This window comes from Pan troglodytes, chromosome 20, assembly GCF_028858775.2.
Source record: "Pan troglodytes isolate AG18354 chromosome 20, NHGRI_mPanTro3-v2.0_pri, whole genome shotgun sequence".
Taxonomy (NCBI): Eukaryota; Metazoa; Chordata; class Mammalia; order Primates; family Hominidae; genus Pan; species Pan troglodytes.
The window spans coordinates 17,973,861-17,989,647 of record NC_072418.2 but is presented as its reverse complement, the minus strand read 5'-3'; the positions used below and the strand labels follow the sequence as shown (position 1 = coordinate 17,989,647).

The following is a 15,787-nucleotide window of genomic DNA, read 5'->3' as shown; positions in this document are numbered from 1 at the left end:
ACGGGAGGGCACAACTGGAGACCATGCCAGGCCTGGCTGCCATGCTATGTTGTGTCTTTTGTTAAGAATGTAGCTGAGGGCTAATGTAACTGAGGGCTACTGCTGTATCACATCCTGTGACTTTGTGTGTCAAAGGGGAAGGAACTTTTAAACGTCTATCTGTTAGAAGCTATGTTGGCTGCTTTTATGTATCTTGTTTACTCCTCACAGATACAAGGTAGATGTTACGAAATCCACCTAGAAGATGGACCTGGGGCTGAGGTGCCTGCCCAGGGGCAGGATCTGAACAAAGGTCTTCTGGCTTTGAAGTATCTGTTTGTTTCATGTGGTGGCTGTTGGTGGGGGGGCTTCTGCCGTCAGAGCCTACTCTCCATGAGAGGTGGGCAGAAAGGGTTATATGCCTAGAGAACCAGGGAGAAACAGTTGCTCTTCAGATTAGAGAAGTCTCTGTCAACACAACTCCTTTGTTAAGGGGATTTTCAGAGGATTTAGAGTAAGTTGATTTGTCTCCCTTTATGCCCCTGGATTTTCCAACTTAAAGCTCTGCCGCTGGACGGAGTGATGCTTCAGAATCTCGGTGTGGCTGGACGGTCAGGAGACTGCACTTTGGGATGCTGCCTCACATCCTAGATCCTTTTGGCTCCCTGTCCACTTCAGCAGCCATAGTTTACTCTCCGCGCCACTGCTGTCTAAAGACACACTGGCTGGTCTGCAGACATCATGTGCTAGCCTCTGCCTCAGGCTTTGGGCTTTGTGTGGCTGACCATCGTGGCTAATCTCTGGCTTTCTTCAAACACACATTGAGGCCTGTCAACCTGCGAAGCACTCACTAGATACTGTCCATGCCAATATGCACTTGGAAGAAGGGGAACAAACGCGGCCACAGCATTACAGTGTGGTAGATGCTGTGGTTGCTTGTAATTGTGCATTACTGGTATATAAAGAAGCAGTTGATGTTTGTGTATCCCGCAGCCTTGCTTCTTATCCAGGAGTCTTCGGGATTCTTTTTTTTTTTTTTATTTTGAGATGGAGTCTCGCTCTGTTGCCAGGCTGGAGTGCAGTGGCACGATCTTGGCTCACTGCAACCTCTCTCTCCCGGGTTCAAGCGATTCTCCTGCCTCAGCCTCCTGAGTAGCTGGGACTACAGGCGTGTGCCACCACCCCCAGCTAATTTTTGTATTTTTAGTAGAGACGGGATATCACCATGTTGGCCAGGATGGTCTTGATCTCCTGGCCTTGTGATGTGCCTGGCCAGAATTCTTTACCTAAACAATCATATCTGTGAACAAAGACAGGTTTTTTTGGAGACTGAGTTTCGCCTTTGTTGCCCAGGCTGGAGTGCAGTGGCACAATCTCAGCTCACTGCAACCTCCACTTGCCGGGTTCAAGCAATTCTCCTGCCTCAGTCTTCCGAATAGCTGGGATTACAGGCGTGTGCCACTATGCCTGGCTAATTTTTGTATTTTTAGTAGAGACAGAGTTTCACTATGTTGGCCAGGCTGGTCTTGAACTCCTGACCTCAGGTCACCTGCCTCGGCCTCCCAAAGTGCTGCGATTACAGGCGTGAGCCACCGCACGCAGCCCCCACAAAGGCAGTTTTATTTCTTCCTTCCCAATCTGTGCCTCTCTCATTTCCTTTTCTTGTCTTATTACATTAGTTCGGACTTGAAGTATGATTGAAAAAGAGTGGTAAGAATATGCTTGTCTTGTTCCAGATGCAGGGGGAAAGCATCTAGTTTCTCAGCATTAAGTAGACACCCTGTGATTGTGATAAGGCAAATTCTGGCCACAGCAACAGTTGGGAAAGCCACCCAAGGCAGGCTTGAAATTAGCAAAAATGGAGGACACACGGAAAGCCTTTTGAAGGAAAGATTTTAGCCAGATGGAGTGCCTTGGAGAACAAGGTATTCCTGGCAGAGAAAGCCTAGTGTATTGATAGAAGAAATCGAGGGTCAGGAGGCCACATGAGCTAGCAACAGCAAGTGCATCCGTGAGAGAGATGCGGGAACCTGTCTCTAGTCCCTGGGCTCTTGTTAGATGCCCAGTGCCCTGAGGTGCTAGGAATACAGTATGCATAGACACCAGACACACACCGTGGCACCCCCAGGCTGCAGTGGGACATGGCACAGGTTTCTCCAGCAAGCTGGTTTTCTGGGATGGGCAGAGGTTCAACTTCAACAATATGGTTTGTTTTCTGGGCTGTTGCCCCCTTTTATGGAACCTTTTATTTAATAGCAGGCTAGGAAATTGTAAACAGCACAAAGTAGTAGTATGGTGTTGAGTGTTTAGACGGAAAACATTCATAGCTGAACCGTAGTTTTTATCTTCATTTTGGAGCTGGTCATGTTCTTTGGTCTCTGAATGGCCTTCTGGGCGTGGGGCCTGGGACAGCCTGCACACCTTTCAGTATCCTTGACTGCCTGCTACTTCACCGCACAGGGCTCCAGATGCCCCTCACTGGCTGTGTCCCAGGCACCTTGGATGTCGGTCAGGCCCTAGGGACCCAGGCTCTGAGGAGATAGCGATTCTGTTCATTTTGGATTAGCCATGGCACCCAGCCATCATTTACAACATTCTTCCCTGGGAACCTGGCAGAGAAGTCCCAATAATTGGCTCGATGAACATTTGGAGCACGATCCTCTCCTGAGCTGTTAGCTGCCTGTGGTATATTGAGATTTCTGCAAAAACAGTGGGAAAGGGGAACAAAATTAGCCCTGGATTTCTGGGCCAGTTCTTTTAGTGTCATCCTCCCACACCTAACCTTCCAGGTGGCAAGATAACCAAGCTTCGCTTGAGTTCAGTGCTTGCTGCGAAAATCACTTACCAACATTCCTCTTCTCATCCCCTTTTGGAGTGGAGAGGAAGCAAATGGGCCCATTCACATGAGGTGTTTCCACCTAGCTGGCAGACAGCATCTTGAGGGCTGGGTGCCTGTCGTCCAGATGTGTCCAGAGCAGCCACAGTCTCTCTCCTCTGCTGTGAACTGCACGTCCAGACCTTTATCAGTTACAGCTGCAGAAATGCAAGGGAACAAGAACATTTCGCCTTGGCGTTTATGTTTTGCTCAACACAGAAATGTTTAGTTTCAGAGTATGAGAAAATCGTTACATTTGCGAAAACTCAGACTCATGGTATGTCCTAGCATGGTGCTCCATTTCTTAATTGTTCCTGATTGTGCTATCCAGGAGCCCCCAGCCCTCAGTCTACTCATTAGCCTACAAAAAGACACTTAGTGTTTGGGGGATTCCGGGGAATTGTATGCCAGGAAACAGTGAAGACCAAATATGTATTTCACAATATCACATGCTACAACTTGGATGAATCTTAAGACATTACGCTAAGAGAAAGAAGTCAGACACAAAAGGGCAAATATTGTGATTCAACTTACATGAGATACCAAAAATGGTCAAATACATAGACAAAAAATAGTGGTTACCACGAGCAGGAGGATTAAGGAGTTACTGTTTAGTGGGTTGAGTTTCTTTTTGGAATGATGCAAAAGTTCCAGAGGAGGATAATGATGATGGTTGCACAACAGTGTAAATGTACTTAATGCCACTGAATTGTACACCTAAAAATGGTTAAAATGGCGGATTTTAGGTTCTGTGTATTTTACAATAAACATTTAAAATATAGGTGTGCTTTACCCCTTCCGGGTCGCTAGCTTGGGGACACCTTACTATCAGTCATATCCACCAGAGACTGTAACGAGTGGTGCCTGCACGAGTCGGCTAAAGCTCTTACACTCTGCCATGGCGGTTAAATTTTTGGCTGATTTTTCTTTTGGCAAGAGGACATAGCTGTCTGCTTTCCTGCTATCGAGTTGCCAGCTGTTGCTTCCTGTCTTGTACCTTTAACTGCTACTCTCCTTTTAATGGTCTGCTTATGATCTGGTGTCCTGGGAACTGAGATAAGCCTGCCAGTGGCCTTACCCGGTGCCACCCTGCTGGGTCTACCCATTGCCACCCTCCTGGGACTTCTGGTTTGGGCTCAGGTAGCCAGGAGCCCTTAAAACAACCACTCTAGTGTCTTTAACAAGTGAAACTGTATGGTTTCAGGCTTGTTTTTTAGCTTCGGTTTTTATATTGGCACCTGAGGTTCAGCTAATCTTTTTCTGAGTTAAAGATGAGCTTATTTATTTATTTTTTTCTTTCAGCCTGGATGTCACTGTTTTGAGTGGTGCTGCCATTGGCCTCCTTGAACTTTTGGCATCGACAGTAGTCGGGTGTTGTGGAGACACCCAGGTGTGCACTTGGTGTGGTCTGGCAGGTGTGCACTTGGTGTGGTCTGGCAGGAAGCACCCTTTCAGGGGCACTTAACTCCAAGAGGAGTTAAGAGAGTAGGACATTAACTACCAGCAGTGTGAGCAGAGTTACCATCCTTCTGTTGCTGCAATCCTTTCACATCCGAAATTGTGAGACCTAAAACTAGACTTTTAGTTTGGGGATGTGTCAGGCTTTTCTTTTCTTTTCTTTTCTTTCTTTCTTTCTTTTTTTTTTTTTTTTTTTTTTTTTTGAGACGGAGTCTTGATCTGTCACCTAGGCTGGAGTGCAGTGGCACCATCTCAGCTCACTGCAAGCTCCGCCTCCCAGGTTAATACCATTCTCCTGCCTCAGCCTCCTCAGTAGCTGGGACTACAGGTGCCCGCCACCACGCCCAGCTAATTTTTTGTATTTTTAGTACAGACGGGGTTTCACCATGTTAGCCAAGATGGTCTCGATCTCCTGACCTCGTGATCCGCCCGCCTCGGCCTCCCAAAGTGCTGGGATTACAGGCGTGAGCCACTGCGCCCGGCCCAGGCTTTTCAACAAAACATCTACAGTTGTTTTCTCATTTGCTCACGATGCCCTATTAGGCAGGTAGTTTTCCCCGTAGTCCATTGTGTGGTCCAAATTAGTGCCAAGGGCTTCTGGGTCTAGCATTTCCAGCAGCAGAGGCAGACCCTTTGGGGTGTAGATAAGTCATCTGAGTCTGCAGCCATAATTGAGTGTCATGAAGGCACCTCCAGATGGCTGTGAAATGAAGCTCTTTTGTTTTTGGCCTATGAGAGTTGTATAACTTCTGAGAATTCCAGGATACAGAGAACACCAGGGTGGGATCATTAAGTATGGTGGGATGTTGTGATAACTAGGGGGTCTCCTTTTGGCTTGCTTTCCCAATTAAAGGTGGAACATATTTGTAAAATGAAAAATGTGGCTTTGATAGCTGAGTGGCTATCATTCAGCACTGCTTACAGTTTATTTAGGGAATCATTTTGTCACTACCTAGCAAAATAACTGGTATACTGGAAGGAATTACATCCTTTTGGCTGTAACAATGTAAACCTAAGGGTTGCTGACATCATAACCTGCCTGAAGGGTAGAGTCAAGGATGACTGAACCTTCGTTTGACTCAGGAAGATATACATAAGCTTCTTAAAATCAGTGTCTAGGCAAAGTAGTACAGCATGCAAACCACTGAAGTCGTATGGGATTGCTTAATGAGCTGCTCTTTTACATATGTACATTAATTCTCAAAGGCATATTCAGTCGTTTTTCATTATCTTTAAAGATGATAGTATAAAGATGCTATCACCAAATGGAAGCTGTGGTTTTAAGTAAGCCACAAGCCCCTGTGTTCAAAATAGTTATATATCAGGGGAACCAGCTTTAGAGCAATTTGCACTTAAATGAGATGTTCCAGTGGAGAATGTGTATTCTCTGGGTGGGCTGTTATCCTGTTCAGTGCATAATACGGAGGCAATGAGAAGAGATTAGGAACCACAGAGCCTCACTTGTGAAAGTCATAAGGAGTAGGAATTTTTAAAGTGCCATCCCATTTGCCACCTACATTTCTTTTTTCCATAGGGTTTACCATCTCCTAATTTTAGTTGTTATTTTCATTCTGGATTATCTATCTGTTCCTGTGAACCCACAAGGGCAGATGTCTTTGTGTTGAATCTCCTGAGCCCACAGTCTCCCAAGAGATGTAGTAGGATGAGTCAGAACTCCCAGTATTTTCACCTAAACCAGGAACATTTCAAATGATGGGGATACTGAGTCGTCCCCAGGCACCTGCTGTTTGGCTAGCCTCAACTAGGAGCTGATTTGCAGTCTGTTCTTCACCTTAACACCATCTCCTTATAGGCCCACTCCAGGAGCAGGGCATAACAAGTCAGGAGGAGGCCCAGTAGACACATGTTAGGAAGAGGATCGGGATGGTGGTGGTGGGTGATAAGCAATGATCAGGTCACAGTTACCATAACCCATTGACTTGGGGGTTTTGCAGGGTCTGAAGTGCCATCATACCCACTTCTTTCCATCTGGGACCAGTAAAAAAAATACCATATGTGTCTTTAATGCAATAGACTTTTTTCTTTTCTTTTTTATTTATGAAGAACGCTTTTTAAAACCTCTCAAATGTTTCCTTGGGTTGAAATCAAATTTATAATAACCTGTATATCATCCCATAGAGATAGCAAAACCAACTCATGAGGGAGCCTGTGTTTATGAGGGAAGAGGGGGTACACTTAGGTTTTCGTACATATGGGTATGAGATGGAACACACTGGAAACATGAAAACTGCAGGCTTAGATGAGAAGCGGGTGTATATGTTGTGAGCTTTACCATCTGAGGCAGAGTCCCAGCCTGGCCAGATTAGCTGTTTGCCTAGAGCATCTTTCTAGGGGTTGGTGTTCTGTATGTTGAAATGAATGAAATTGCTTCCCCAGGGCTGGAACACATCTGTTTGGGTGGTGTTCTAGGTGTATACTTGCACCCATTTATTATTAAAGGGGTGGTTTGAGTTTGTACTGGATTTGATGAGAGTTTTTCTTTTTCAGTACTCGTGATGCATTTCTTCACCTGAAAGTATAATGCATTTTGATTTCTATGGCAACCAGTGAACGCCAAGGGAACAAATTCTATTTCTGTTTTCTAACGTAACAGGATTAGTGGAGGCGCATCAAAAATTCCATTCTAAGTCAGTGCTGCGTTTTGAAGAGAATTGAAATGGTCTAGTACTAACTTTTTAACATTGACTTTGAATACACTTTTAATAATCCACATGTCAGTCAGCTTACTCTTGGTGTTAAATGTCATTCGAGCAGGAGGAGGCCTCGATGGGAGCTTCTTTTTAATCTCCAATGGATCCTCAGTGAAGTCCTTAGGGATTTCATTTTCTGGGTTTCAGAAGTACACACACCTGTCATTAGGGGTTCATATGCCTAGCGTGTGACCCCCTGCCCTACCCTTAAGCCTAAGGCAGTCATATGGTTTTTAATGTGTCTATCCTGCCTTGAAACCAAACCTCTCCCAGAACTAAAACAAAAATGTGAATTACTCCTTGCCCTTCAGGCTGCTTCGTTGGAAAGCCTTCCCTCACCTGAGCCCCTTGCTGAGAGCCCTGTAGCACCCTGTGAAGTGGCCCCGTTTTCCTTCCTGTCTATGCAGGCAGGGACCTGGCTGTGGGTGGTGCCCCGTGGGCAGAACCCAGAGGCTGGGGGGCTCCAGTGTCCTTACAAGCACACTTCTCCCATTGCTTGTGAGCCACATCTTTCCTAGCTTCCATTCTCCTGGTTTCATCAGATCTATTAGGATGGTGCAAAAGTAACTGCTGTTTTGGCTTTTTTTTTTTTTTTTTTTGGATCAAAACCGCAATTACTTTTGCACTAACCTAGCTACCTTGAGAGTGGTTTGAGTGGGAAGTAATACCCATCTATTTTCTGATTTATTTTATTTTATTTTATTTATTTATTTATTTTAAGATGGAGTTTCGCTCTTGTTGCCCAGGCTGGAGTGCAGTGGCGCGATCTCAGCTCATCGCAACCTCCGCCTCCAGGGTTCAAGTGATTCTCATGCCTCAGCCTCCCGAGTAGCTGGGATTACAGACATGTGCCACCATGCCCGGCCAATTTTATATTTTTAGTAGAGACGGGGTTTCTCCATGTTGGTCAGGTTGGTCCCGAACTCCTGACCTCAGGTGATCCACCCGCCTCTGCCTCCCAAAGTGCTGGGATTATAGGCGTGAGCCACCGCACCCAGCTGTTTTCTGATTTTAAGTAGCTAAGGAGTCTGGCTTTCTGCTGGAATCATTTGGAAAGGTCGTGGGAGAAACATCTCAAGCCTGCCTAGGTTGTCTCTTTAGGGCCTGGCCTCTGGCTTAGGGCACTAGTTGTCAGAACCCAGAAAACAGAACTATGGGGCCTGTGTCGGGGAGTGGGGTTACTGAACAAAGGTATTTTGAGGTAAAAGACGTGAAGCATTTCTAACGTGGTTCTGTAGTTTGCTTTCCCGAGGTTGTTATGGACCAAGAGACTGTAGCTGACTTTGTTTAGCTCCCATGTTCAGGAGTGGAGGAGGGGACTTGAGTATTAACAGCCGCCTTGACACAGTGGGGACCTGGTGGCTGTGGAAGCCTGAGGAGTCGGTGCCTGCTCCTCTGAACTTTCCCTCCCCTCAGCAGATGGTACTGTTGCGTGTTCTCTCTGGTGCCAGTGAAAGAGCTCATTCATGCCATTCACAGAGTAGTGTGCTTAGAACTCAGCCCTCCTCCATCTGCAGGGGCAGGCACCCGCCACGGCTTAGTGGCCACCCTCGGGCGTTGACTTCCTCCCTTCGGCGGCCCTGTGTGTCTGCTGGGCAGTGCACCGGCCTGTGTAGCACCAGCTGCTCGGCTTCTTTGGTAAAAACAAGGGAAGACTGTGAAGCTGTTCTGTGCTCTGCACACCAGCAGGAGAAGCCAGCGGAGGGTGTGGATGGGCTTAGGGCAATGTCTGTAGTTCCGGATGAATTCTGCCTGTGCCTTGTAAACATCTTCTGGGAAGGAGCTGATTTTTGATGGGTGATTGTCCAAGTTTATAACTGGATCCTGTGTTTCACTCCTCTTTTTCTATTTATTTTTATTTATTATTTTTTGAGATGTGGTCTTGCTCTGTCACCAGTCTGGAGGGCAGATCATAGTTCACTGCAGCCTGAAACTCCTGGCTTCAAGCGATCCTTCCCAGCCACCCATAAATCCTTTTAAAGTAAGTTGCAGATGTGATATTACCTCTGTGTACTTCAGCAAACATTTCTTAAGGGCATTCTCTTTGAAAGCAGGGACTGAAACATGTATTTGTATGCCCATGTTCATAGCAGCCCTATACACAGTAGCCAAAAGGTATTATAGAAGCAACCTGTGTCCATTGATGGATGGATAGATAGGCAAAATATGAAGTATTAATCAGCCTTAAGAAGGAATGAAATTCAGGCCAGGTACGGTGGCTCACACCTGTAATCCCAGCACTTTGGGAGGCCGAGGTGGGCAGATCATCTAAGTCAGGAGTTTGAGATCGGCCTGACCAAGTTGGTGAAACCCAGTCCCTACTAAAAATACAGAAATTAGCCAGACGTGGTGGCACGTGTCTGTAGTCCCAGCTACTCGGGAGGCTGAGGCACAAGAATCGCCGAACCCAGGAGGCGGAGGTTGCAATGAGCCTAGATCGTACCACTGCACTCCAGCTTGGGCGACAAAGGGAGACTGTCTCAAAAAAAAAAAAGAAATTCAGAGGTGCTACAATGTGGATGAACCTAGAAGACGTTATGCCAAGTGAAATACGACAACCACAAAAAGACAAATACTTTGTGATTTCACTCACGCTGGGTACCTATAGGAGTCACTTCCACAGAGACAGAAAGTAGAATGGTGGTTGCCAGAGGCAGGGATTGGGAGTTAGTGTTTAGTGGATATATGGGTTACAGAGTTTGTTTTACAAGGTGAAAGCGTTGTGAAACGCCCAGTTGTGGTGGCTCATCTGTAGTCCCAGCACTTTGGGAGACTGAGGCAGGAATATTGCTTGAGCCCAGGAGTTTGAGACCAGCCTGAGCAACATAGCAAGACCCCATCTTTAAAGAAAATAAATACATAAATTAAAAAGTTCTGGAGCTAGATAGTGATTGCATAGTAGCGTGAATGCACTTAATGTCACCAAACTATACAGTAAAAAATGGTTAAAGTGGTAAGTTTTATGTTACATATATTTTACCATAATAAAAATAAGATTATTAAAGTTTTTACTGTGTCTTAAAAAAAAAAGAATACAGGCATTGTCCTCTAAAACCGCATAAACATTTTTTTGCATACAGGAAACTCAACAATGATTGTATCCTGTGTTGAGATTTCCCATATGTTTCCCCCATTCACACAGGTGATGTGTTAATACTAATGCTATGTTAATGTTTTCTTTTAAATAGATATATTTTAGTTGAGCAGGTTGATTTAAAGCACAGGTGGATCTGTGGGTGATAAAAGTGGTAGGTGTGGAAACTGACTGGGGTCTAACCAGCCTGAATGTGTAGTATTCCCCATCCCTGTGGCCCCAGAGCAGAGTTCCTAAAATGCCTGCCCTTGGCCTCCTAGCCAGTGAAACCTCTTAGATTTTCACAGTGAGGTCAGCACTAACGCCACGTGGCTCTTGAGCATCAAAAAATGTGGCTAGTGCTACCGAGGAAATGAATTTTTACTTTAATCAAATTCTAATTAATTTTCAAAGCTGATGCTCAGTTTAGTTAGTGAAAAACATCCAGATATGTTGGGGACACCTCGGGTATGTGAATCTACTTTTTCAGCTGCAAGTTTTATGGAATCTAAATACAGATCACATATTTTGGGTGAAAATTTAGCACCTGAATTGTGCTGTGACTGTGGGGCATGCACACTTAGATTTCACAGATTTAGTAAGGAAAAAAATGTTACACGTTTATATGTCGAAATGGTATTTTGGGTAAGCATACCTGCTTTCTCTGTTAATGTGGCTCCTAGAAATTTTAAAATGGCATGAGTAGCCACATTGTATTTCTGTTGGACATGCGCAGATGTGCAAGTATGGAGTTTCACTTCCTCCATGCAGCAGCCACCTTCCTCTCCCGTGCCCTCCACCTGATGTCCCTGTTACTTCCCTGTCTCTGCTGCTGAAGTCTCTTTCTCGTCTTCTGTGCTAATAAGGCCTCCAGCCTGTGAGTACCACGGTGCCTGATTATGGTCTTGCTGCAGCACTGTGTTGGCTCCTCCATGTTAGGCCGGTGCAGGGGAGGGGCTATGCTCCTTTTCTCATCTGCTCGGGGTGGAGGGGACTGGACTGATTTGTGTTACTGGATGCCTGAGGAAAGACCTTTGTCCCCCTTTGTCTGGCTTTTGGCCTTAGGTCCATAGGACAGAGGCGTGGGAAGAATTGGTGGGAGGGTATTGGGACTTAGGAGAGGGTAATGGGGCACCTCCTTGAGGTGGCTCCCTCCCTGGACGAGGCAAGCCTAGCATGGCGTCTGGGAGAACCTGGGAATGACTTAGGGAGCTAGGGAACGCCAGTGGGTCTCATGCTGCCAGCATGTTGCTCTCTGGCTCTCCTCACACACGCCTCCTAAAGCAGTTACTAAACTCAGAGTGGGCACCATCCTAACTAAGCCAGGTATCTCTCCTGCTGTGCTTCGTGCCCCCACCCACCCCTGGCCATTTAAGTCCTCCTTAAAGTATTTTTTCCCTTTAGTTCCTGATTGATAACTATGTTGATGGTATTTCAGGGAGTTGGGAAAAACAAATGTAAAAAGTAGTAATAAAAATTAGCCAAAGTTTTATGTTATCTTGCCATCTCTCTTCTACTCAGGGATGTGCACTTCTTTAAATTTTTTCATTCTGTATGCTAGACCCTAGTCTAAGGCTTTATTTATGTGTGATGCACCTTATTTCTACATCCTTAGATTTTTTTTTCTTTTTTTGAGATGGGGTCTCACTCTGTCACCCAAGTTGGAGTGCAGTGGTGTGATTTCGGCTCACAGCAACCTCTGTCTCCCAGGCTCAAGCGATCCTCCCTCCTTGGCCTCCCAAGTAGCTGGAGCTGGGCAGAGTAGCTGGGACCACAGGCGTGCACCACCAAGCCTGGCTGATCTTTTGTATTTTTGGTAGAGACACGGTTTTGCCTTGTTGCCCAGGCTGGGCCTGAACTCCTGAACTTAATCAGATTTTTAGTAGAAAGGTGGTGAGGCGTTCCCTAGGGACTGCCACAGGTTCCATACGAGTGTGATAGTCGCTGCCCTGGGTTTTGGTTTCTGTTGGTCTGAAAATTCCTTACCAGTTAAGTGGCTGTGACTCCTCAGTGGACTCAGAGGACAAGCTGGCCACATCTGCAGGGGAGTGAACTTAGGTTGTGTGATGGACTCTTGAGTCTGCAAGATGCCAACTTGGCTGCATCCGAGGCTCCCTTGTGGCACAGCACTCAGGGCTGCTCTGTGAGTGGCTGCTGCCTGCAGGGGCTGGAGAGAGGAGGAAGGGTGTGCACAGTGAGGAGATGAGGCATGCTCTGTGTCTTTTCTCTCCAGCACCTCCATGTACTCGCCTGTCAGTGTAAGAGTTGGGCTGCTTGACTTCTGTGGGTTATTTACTTTGTGGAAGTTAGGTGGAATTAGGGGCAAACAAGAACATGGTTCTCACAAAGTGATTATGCCTGCCAAGTTTTTTGCTTCCTTAGCTGTTGTCGTCTGAAATGGTGTGGGTTTCATTTTATTCTGCTCCTTTATATTCTGAAAGTTACTGAGATGAGAGGGTGACAGCCATTTACTTCCAAGCATCCCTCTCCAGCAGATTCAGTTCAATTGTCTGGACAGAAGTAGACACTGAATGTGTGTGGAGGGCCTCCCAGCAGTGCATGGAATGGGTTATCTGGGTGGCTTGCTTTTACCTGAGGGAAGAGAAGCCTGAAAGTGAAGTTAATGTTGCCTGGAAGGTGGGGACCCCTTGGCCTGTTTCCCTAGGACGGCATTGACCATCAAAGGCTTCTGTAAAGTTGTAAGAATGGCCTTTTGTGTACCCTTGGGGGTGTGTATCAGATATAAATCCAGCACTTGAGACACTGTCACCTCTCACTGGTCATCTTTGGGTCTTGGGTCAGTCTTCAGTTCCTGCTTTGTCAGCCAGGGACTTGGGGTCTTTGGAAGCTGGAAGCTCTGACATTAATTTAGCGTCACATTCTGCGTTCCCTTTTCTTCAAGAAAAGTGATGCCGTTCCTCCTCCTGATCCCCATAGATTGGATTCTGTACCTAATGAGTGGTGAGGGCAAGATGAGAAGAAAAGTCTTCTTGTCTGAAGCCATTTCTTGAGCGTGTCTAGATACTGACAGGTGTAACGTTTTTTCCAGATCTTTCTCTTAAAATCACAATGAAGTGCCCAGGGTAATATCATTGAAGAAAAGATCATCCCATTAACGTCAGCTCTTCATTGAGATACCCAGGCTTTGATACCTCTGGACCCTGAGTCAGTGTGTGCTATTGCCTTTCATGCATGTGTCTGTTCCTGGCTCCATCTCTCCTCGTGCCCATCAAAGGTCTAGTTTGGCTTTCCCACCCAGCAAGGGCTCTTGCTAGTCATGGCTAAAATGTTGCTGGTGGGGGTGTTGGGTCATGGTGTCTCTGAAAGCACTTGTGCCAGCCCTGTTCCCTTTTGTGTCCCCAGTGAGTGTGGGCAGGTTCCAGGGACACCTTGAGTCAGCTGCTGCTCTGCTGCTTTGAGAAGAAACTTAAGAGGCGTGATACACTCTTGCTTACTCACCCGGGCTGCTTCCCAGTGGGTGAAATTAGAGCAGTTGATTGGAATGTCACCATTCCCACTCGTGGATCTGTTTCAAGAGTTCAGTGTTGTTTCCACTTACACATAACAGGACTGTGTGTTAAGCTGGTGTGTTTTGGAACATTTCAGCCACAGGCATTGTGGTCATGAACCATGCAGATTGTCGTTTGCATTTCACTCATCTCTCTCTTGGCTTCCCAAATTCCCAAAGGGCGTGATCTTGACCACTCACATAGAAGCTGGCATAACATGTTTCCCTGGTGTTTGGTATATAGGAAATTTTTATAGTTTTAAATTTAAATGAGGATTATAAGCTTAGTTTTTATGCTTTTGTTTGCAATGGGAAAATTTCAGAAGACCGGTGTGATGTCATCCGGAGAAATTTTCTGATTGACACCAGGGGCAGCCTAAGACTGTATTATCAGCTGAGTTTAACTAAACCTGTCTTTCACTCTTAAACTTTCTTCTCATTTTAATTCTTCATGCCCTCTAAGAAGTGAACTTCCTCTCCCACTCTTGCTGTCTTTGTAGTCTTTCATTCTCCAAGTGTGTCCCCCGTGTTTCCTTCCTCCTAGGAAACACCCCTCTTAAGCAGAGCAAAGTGCCCAGCTCACTGCCAGCCCCTACTTTGTGATCTGCATTGCTCCCTGGCCATCTTGGAGTCTCTCTCAAAGCAGGGTTTTAATCCATAAATTCACAGTCATGTCACATTGTGTTTCATAATTTAATTATTTAATTTATTATTTTTAAAGACAGAGTCTTACTCTGTCGCCTAGGCTGGAGTGCAGTGACATGATCATAGCTTAACTGCTGTAGCCTTGCTGAGCTCAAGCAATGCTCTCGCCTGAGCCTCCTAAGAGCTGGGACTGTGTGTGCCAGCACTTCCAGCTGTGTTTCATATTATGGTGTGGATGAATCTCAGTGCCACATACCCCACAGCTCTGTTGAAAAAGATGAATAGCTGAAAAGGTGTAAAGTGAAGACAGGTAAAGGAGATGGGGAAATGGCTTTAAAGGAGTCAACAAGGAGAAAATGCCACTCTTACCTGTGAAGGGCACAGCTGAGTCAGTGGGAATGCATAGCTTGAATTAATGACATTTCTATCATAATCTTTCAGCCTGTAATTTGGCCAGGTGTAGTTCCTGAAGGGCCAACTTACCAGGTAGAAGTGGACAGACACCAAGAGGCCAGTACGGGCTTGTCAAAGGGGATAGATTGCATAGAGGCTGAGTAGTTTTTACATGTGTGGCCGAGTGGTTGGTTGGTTTTCAGTGTAAGTAGGTGTTGTCATCCACACACCTGCCACCACCTCTGGCTTCATTCTGTGGGTCTTTGTGCCCACCCACCTGGCATTGTTACCTAATTTCATCTGTAATTTTGCATCCTGCATTTCTAATGTAACATCACATTCTCTTACCTTCACAAAGTCTAGAAATCTATGGAATGGGCTGCAAACTATGGCCTGCAGGCCAGTCAGTTTTTTTGGCACACAGTGAGGCTCATTTGTTTCAGGATTATTTGTGGCTGCTTTCATTTTATGATGATGGCAGAATGGAATATTTTAACAGGCTGTCCTGCACAGCTGACAATATTTGCTGTCTGGCCCTTTACAGGAAAAGTTAGCCTAGCCTGCCCCTGCTGGAATACATTTTAACCCAACAGTGTTTGTTTGTTTGTTTGTTTGTTTTGGAGATAGAGTCTCGCTCTGTTGCCCAGGCTGGAGTGCAGTGGCACAATCTCGGCTCACTGCAACCTCTGCCTCCCAAGTTCAAGCAATTCTCCTGCCTCAGCCTCCTGAGTAGCTGGGACTACAGGTGCACGCCGCCATGCCTGGCTAATTTTTTATATATTAGTAGAGATAGGGTTTCACTGTGTTGCCCATGGTGGTCTTGTAACTCCTGAACTCAGGCAATCCACCCGCCTCGGCCTCCCAAAGTGCTGAGATTATAGACGTAAGCCACCATGCCTGGCCAAGCCAACGGTTTTGATCTTGTCCATGTCAAAGTTTTGTTTTTGCTACATGCTTCTCACAGGAACATTTTACATTCATGAATCCATCCGCCCAGATTTAACCATCAGCAACATGATGTAACCCACATGTAACAATGGATCCTTTCACTGTACCTGAGCCACTTGTCCCTCCAGTTGCTGGCAGCTTTTGCAGTGAAAAGATGCTGCAGCATTTTCAGTGCTACTAGTTTAATTAGCCTGCTG

General features: G+C 46.0%; 1 protein-coding gene and 1 long non-coding RNA gene across 4 annotated transcripts in view; one reads left to right on the top strand and one right to left on the bottom strand.

The window, feature by feature from the left end:
- BRD4 (bromodomain containing 4) overlaps positions 1–15,787 on the top strand; it is a 97,758-nt gene that overhangs the window by 37,019 nt on the left and 44,952 nt on the right. The gene's annotated exons all lie outside the window — the stretch shown is intronic.
- Positions 1,024–14,886, bottom strand: LOC129137959 (uncharacterized). Its single transcript, XR_008540801.2, has 3 exons — positions 14,619–14,886; positions 2,825–3,012; positions 1,024–2,678 (listed from the first exon to the last, which is right to left on the bottom strand). It is a non-coding gene; the product is annotated as an uncharacterized LOC129137959 (long non-coding RNA).